The sequence below is a fragment of the Populus euphratica genome, unplaced genomic scaffold, assembly GCF_000495115.2.
Source record: "Populus euphratica unplaced genomic scaffold, PopEup_1.0 scaffold579.1, whole genome shotgun sequence".
Classification (NCBI taxonomy): domain Eukaryota; kingdom Viridiplantae; phylum Streptophyta; class Magnoliopsida; order Malpighiales; family Salicaceae; genus Populus; species Populus euphratica.
The window spans coordinates 144,975-151,404 of NW_011500452.1; positions in this window are offsets into that span (position 1 = coordinate 144,975).

Consider the following 6,430-nt stretch of genomic DNA (forward strand, 5'->3'; position numbering starts at 1 on the left):
TTTCTTTTGTCTTCGGTACTCCAGTGAGCTGGCAAAAATCCTGAAGTAAGAAAATTGATATTTTTAGCAAACCAAGGCATTGAATTAAGAGAAAGTAGAGATTCATCAGGAAAGTAATCATCGATTGGTGTGATGTCGGGTGTCAAATCTGTTGTCACTTTTGATAAAAGATCTGCATCAACATATTCAGTGCCTTTTTCATCCTTGATTTCTTCCTGATTGGTCATGGCATGAGAAAATGGAAGTGCTGGAGCGGAATCGGTCTTTTCTTTGCAATGTTCAGATTCAACCGCTTCCTTACCCTTAAAGATTGACTCATCATCTTTCTCACAAGGTTCAAGAATTGGTTGTTTAATAACCTTACCACAATGTTTAATAACATGATTACATTAGTCATCTTATTCGATTAATGCTAATACTTGTAAATCTCGTTAAGCATTCATGATTATAATTTATATTAACAACAAATCAAGTTCCTTTCATAGCTCAGGTGTCGGTTATACCATACAATATGGGCTATGAGAGTGCCAAGTATTTGTTGTACCAAGTGTTATACAACATAAATCAACATTAGTCATTTAACAAGCAAAGTATTAAAGAGTGAACAAGATAACAAATACAAAACATGTTAGTATCAAACATTAAGATCCATATTAAGTTTACACTATACTTATTCTTACACCATTAGTGTAAGCTTTTCACCTTGACATAATAACCTTAGCTAGACATAATGAAAGAAAGAACAATAAATAAACAAAATAAGAACATAAATAAGATAAAAGTTCACTAAGTAAATGAAAGAAAATGAAAGGCATAAACTTGATATCAATGAAAGCAAAGCATAAACATTACGAAAAATACAAAGAGAAAAAGCAAAAACATGATCTTGATCTGGAGACCAAGATGCCTAAATGCATGGCAAATGCCTCCTTTTATAGGCCAAAATTAGGAACTATTGATTTGATGACTAATTGATGAGTGGGTGACCAACTCTTGACTTGGTGACAATCCTTATCTTCTATTGTCTGCCCAAAACATCATTGATAACATCATTGATAACGTTAAAATTATCTCAGCTTTCTTGTGTAAAAAATTCAGCTCATTTGGACTTCTAGAACTCTAGATATGGGCCAAATACTAAACAGTGCTCGGGTTGGAAGACAGATTCGGGCTTCTTTGTTGTTGCTACAATTTGGACTTGAAAATGACTTTTTTAGATCTTAGGCTCTATATGAAAGTTATAGGCCTATGTCTGAGATCTACAGCTCCAGATATAATCCAATTACCAAACAGTGTTCTGGTATAGACTGCACCGACATCTCTTTTCTAAGTTTGGTCATCTCTTTGCCCTTGCAATTTAAGTTCTTAAAGTCATCAATCAATCCTTTCATTTATGTGATAGACATGCATGTAAAATGAACATTTACTATAAATTAAAGGTATCTTATATTATTAGATATATTATTATAAAACATGCTTTAGTTAAGGAGTTATTGATACTTCAAATGCAAAATGATGATATAAAACCATGATAAAAATGCACTTTTAAGTATTGATACTTCAAGTGCAAAATTTAGTTAAGGAGTTATTGATACTTCAAGTGCAAAATAATGATATAAAACCATGATAAAAATGCACTTTTAAGTACCCTAAAGTCAACTGACTTGGGAGCTATTAGCCCAACGCTTGTTACATGGGTTGAGGAGAAAAGCTTAAGGGAATCAAACATTGCACTATCTACATATCAGTATCTGCGACCCGAGTTACTAAGCTCGTAGGGGTGTCTTAACACCTAATGCCCTAAGACCAACTGGCCTGGAGTCATTAGCTGAAAGCTCGTTACATGGGTTAAAGATGCATGATGTTTTTAAATTATATGTTATATATTTTAAAAGAAAAAAAAGAAAAAAAAAAGAAAAAAAAATGATGATAATAAAATAGATTTTTTTAAAAAAAAAAGAAAGACAAAAAAAAGACAAATAATAATCCCAACCCAACGAAGTTAACCTTAAACATTAGAACAAAAATTTTGTTTTCTTCCAAGAAAAGCCCCATAATTATGTGTTGATACATTGAGCACAAAAGAAAGGTTTATTAATATCTTGTTAAGTGGTATTGAGTAGATATATAAATTTAATGAGAGTTTGTTTATCTGGATGGATTAATGGAAGTTAAATGATGAATACCTTCCTCTATGAAATTTGCAAATTTGTTTTCTACTTTAACGCTTTGATTACTAGGGACTAGTAATAAGCTGGTTGGGGGGTTTGATTAGTACTTAGAAGTGCATTTTTATCATGGTTTTATATCATCATTTTGCACTTGAAGTATCAATAACTCCTTAACTAAAGCATGTTTTATAATAATATATCTAATAATATAAGATACCTTTAATTTATGGTAAATGTTCATTTTAAATGCAGGCCTATCACATAAATGAAAATATTGATTGATGACTTTAAGAACTTAAGTTGCAAAGGCAAAGAGATGGCCAAACTTAGAAAAGAGATGTCGGTGCGATCCAAACCGGAACACTATTCGGTAATTGGGTCATATCTAGTGCTACAAATCTCAGATTTAGGTCCAATTTATATGGATGGAAAGGTAAGACATGGGCCTACAACTTTCATATGGAGCCCAAGATCTAAAAAGGCAATTATCAAGTCCAAATTGTAGCAACAACAAAGAAGCCCGAATCTGTCTTCCAGCCCGAGCACTGTTCGGTATTTTGGCCATATCTGGAGTTCTAGTAGTCCAAATGAGCTTAATATGTTACACAAGAAAGCTGAGACAATTGCCTACAACTTTGATGTTTTCAACTAGCTCCAATTTTGACGTTATCAATGACGTTTTGGGCAGACAAGAGAAGATAAGGATTGTCACCAAGTCCAAAGTTGGCCACCCACTTATCAATTAGTCATCAACTCAATAGTTCCCAATTTTGGCCTATAAAAGGAGGCATTTGCCATGCATTTAGGCATCTTGGTCTCCAGATCAAGATCATGCTCTTGCTTTCTCGCTTTGTATTTTTTGTAATGTTTATGCTTTGCTTTCATTAATATCAAGTTTATGCCTTTCATTTTCTTTCATTTACTTAGTTAACTTTTATCTTATTTATGTTCTTATTTTGTTTATTTATTTTTCTTTCTTTCATTATGTCTAGCTAAATTTATTATGTCAAGGTGAAAAGGTTACACTAATGGTGTAAGAATAAGTATAGTGTAAACTCAATATGGACTTTAATGTTTGATACTAACAAGTTTTGTATTTGTTATCTTGTTCACTCTTTAATACTTTGCTTGTTAAATGACTAATCTTGATTTATGTTCTATAACACTTGGTACAACAAATGCGTGGCACTTTCATAGCCCATAGTGTATGGTATAACCGACACCTGAGCTATGCAAGGAACTTGATTTGTTGTTAACATAAGTTATAATCATGAATGCTTGACGAGATTTACAAGTATTAGCATTAATTGAATAAGATGACGAATGTAATCATGTTAACAATCTATAATCTGATTGGAACCTCCTTTGTGTGTGGTTTCCAATTGACTAATAAGAGTTTATACTATACTTGATTGGATCCTCTAACCTTGACATTTATTGTTATCGTTGTTAAATCTTTACGTTAATATTCCATCTCGAAGTTCTATCTTCTTCTTCTTCTTCTTCTCCTTCTTTATTATTATTATTATTATTATTATTATTATTATTATTACTACTACTACTACTATTACTACTATTATTAGTACTATTATTATTATTATTATTATTGTTATTGTCATTGTTGTTATTATTGTTATTACTATTATTATTGTTGTTGTTATTATTATTGTTGTTGTTGTACTATTATCATTTATAATTTGTACAATTAACCTCCCTGTGGTTCGACCCCGGTCTTGCCGGGTTATTTATTACTTCGACACTGCTGCACTTGGGAGAAGACATTAATCTTTTCGTCGTGTCAAGTTTTTGGCGCCGTTGCCGGGGAGGTAAGTTTTGTATAAATTATAATATTTATCTTATTTTCTCTTTTCCCTTTTCTTGTATATAACTTTGTTTCTTTTCTCTTATTTCTTCTTCTTTTGTTTTCTTTTTCCTTTTATTCTATTCCTACACGTGCATGAGAGTGTGGTCACGTACATCAAGTGGTAGACTTTGTAGGGTATCCTCATCATTTTCAGAAAATATGGCCGAAGAAGATAATCAATCACTTCATAATGAGAATAACCGTGCTAGAACACTTAGAGACCACATGAATCCCACAAGAACAAGTGCACCATCATGCATAGTTTTTCCTCCTGATGCATCTCATTTTAATTTTAAACCAGGCATTATTCAACTTTTACCTTCTTTTCATGGCTTAGAATTGGAAAATCCATACTTGCATTTAAGAGAATTTAAGGAGGTCTGCAACACATATAATAATTTAAATTATAGCATGAACACCATCAGATTAAAGCTTTTTCCTTTTTCATTAAAAGATAAAGCTAAAACATGGCTACAAAATTTAAGACCAGGATCCATTCGTGCTTGGGATAAAATGCAACAACAATTTTTAAAGAAGTTTTTCCCATCTCATAGAACAAACTCTTTCAAGAGACAAATCACCACTTTCACTCAAAAACCAGGAGAAACATTTTACCAATGTTGGGATAGGTATCGAGACTTGCTTAGTACTTGCCCTCATCATGGTTTTGAAACATGGAGATTGGTTTCACATTTCTATGAGAGATTAGTTTCACATTTTTATGAAGGGTTAACACCTAAAGATAGGCAAATGGTTGAATTGATGTGCAATGGAACTTTTGAAGATAAAGACCCTGATGAAGCAATGGAGTACTTAGACTTGTTAGCTGAAAATGCTCAAAATTAGGACACCGCGGGTACTTATGAGGCACCGAGTAAAACTCAACCTCATACATCTAGTGGAGGATGTACAACCTTAGGGAAGATCATGACCTCCAAGCCAAGTTTGCATCTTTAGCTAGAAAAGTCGAGGCACTAGAATTGAAAAAAAGTGGTCAGTTAAAATCTGTTGAAAACATTGTGTGTCAAATCTGTGAAACAAATGAACACTCAACCAACGATCGTCCAACCTTGCCTTCTTTTAAGAAATGTCTCCATGAACAAGCCCATGCTTTAAACAGTTCCAAAGGGCCAACCACAACCCATACTCACAAACATACAACCCTGGTTGGAGAAATCACCTAAATTTTAATTGGAAGAGTGAGAACAACAATGCACAAACTTCACAACCACCATTTCAAGCACACCATAATTTCCAAAATTCTTATGGATATGCACCTCCTTATGCTCCACCTCCTAGAAGTAATTTTGAGGAAACGTTGTATGCATTTATTGAAAAGCAAGAGACAATCAACACTCAACTTGCTGAAAGCATAACAGATTTTAAAGATAATCTTGCAAAATTCACATCTGCTCTCAGTTTTCAAGAGAAAGGTAAGTTTCCATCTCAACCTCAGCAAAATCTCAAGGGGCAATACAATGCAAATGCAAGTAGTCCTGGAAGTCAACACATGAATCAAGTCAAATCAGTCATCACTCTTTGTAGTGGTAAGGTTATTCAAAAACCAATTCTTGAACCTTATGAGAAAGATGATGAGTCAATCTCTGAGGGTAAGGAAGGGGTTGAATCTGAACATTGCAAAGAAAAGACTGATTCCTCTCCAGCACTTCCATTGTCTCATGCCATGACCAATCAGGAAGAAATCGAGGATGAAAAAGGCACCAAAAATATTGATGCGGATCTTTTATCAAAAGTGACAACAGATTCGACACCTGACATCACACCAATCGATGATTACTTTCCTGATAAATCTCTACTTTCTCTTAGTTTAATGCCTTGGTTTGCTAAAAATATCAATTTTCTTGCTTCAGGATTTTTGCCAGCTCACTGGAGTATCGAAGACAAAAGCAAATTTTTGAGCAATGTGCAAAAATTTTATTGGGATGACCTTTACTTATTCAATTATTGTCCTAATCAAATATTTCAAAGATGCATTCCCGATAATGAGGTAAGTAATGTCATTAAATTTTGTCAATCAAAGGCACGCGGGGATCATTTCTCGTTAAAAAAGAGGACTGTAGAAATCTTTCAAAATGGATTTTACTGGCCCACCATGTTAAAAGACACACATGCATCCCGCAAAATCTGTGAAAATTGTCAAAAGGTGGGATTTATTTCAAAACATAGAGAGTCTTTAGATAATCTTCTATTGACTCTTAAGTCTCATCATAGTCGAGATAAGCATCGTGCAATTCATGATTTATGGCCAATATTTCATATGGAACTTGCTCGACATAGTCTTGGGAATCTGACTAAAAAAGACCCTGTTTGCCGGTTTTTAAGAAAACTGGATGGGAAGCCTATCCCCGACCCATAGAGGGTGTTTAAGCCGTTC